Here is a 617-nt window from a genome sequence, read left to right on the forward strand (position 1 = left end):
CATCATTGGATCACCGGACCTCTCTGTTCTCGATTATTATTTGTGGGGAAGACTAAAAGATCTGGTATACCGCGAACGCCCTACGACAAGAGATGATATGATTCGTAGAATACGTCTCGCTATTCGTCTTCTACATGTTGATGAAATTCTTCATGCAACAAATAATTTTGAGAAAAGAGTACTTGCTTGCATTGAAGCAAACGGTGGACATCTCGAACACAAGGCCTAATAACATCAGCCACACACACACACACGCGCGCGCGCGTACAGCAGAGAGGGTTTGGAGTCGATAAATACTACGGGGGTGACGAACCGTGGGGTCCTTATCTCTGTTGACACACACACATTCACACACACAAACACACAAACACACAAAGAGGTGTAAATCCGACCGTGCAACCTCCACCTTGGGTAATGCTAATGCCGGCGGTACCGTAACTTTCAACCCTCATAACTCGAAAAGTACTGATTAAAAAAACGTTTCATTATAGCTTTTTGAAAAGCTCTCGAAGTAAGCTACAAGAATATTCATTGAAAAATGGGGGTTTTCATTTAAGAAATTAAAGATGATCTTCACGTGATCTTCAAACGACTATCCAAGGTCAAACCAATGACAC

At 42.5% G+C, this 617-nt stretch overlaps 1 pseudogene; it reads left to right on the forward strand.

Annotated features, from left to right (window-relative positions):
* LOC106742102 overlaps window positions 1-229 on the forward strand; it is a 734-nt pseudogene extending 505 nt beyond the window's left edge.
* The last annotated feature ends 388 nt before the right edge of the window (window positions 230-617 follow it).

The sequence above is a fragment of the Dinoponera quadriceps genome, unplaced genomic scaffold (genome assembly GCF_001313825.1).
Source record: "Dinoponera quadriceps isolate SergipeBrazil2010 unplaced genomic scaffold, ASM131382v1 scaffold716, whole genome shotgun sequence".
In the NCBI taxonomy this organism is placed as follows: domain Eukaryota; kingdom Metazoa; phylum Arthropoda; class Insecta; order Hymenoptera; family Formicidae; genus Dinoponera; species Dinoponera quadriceps.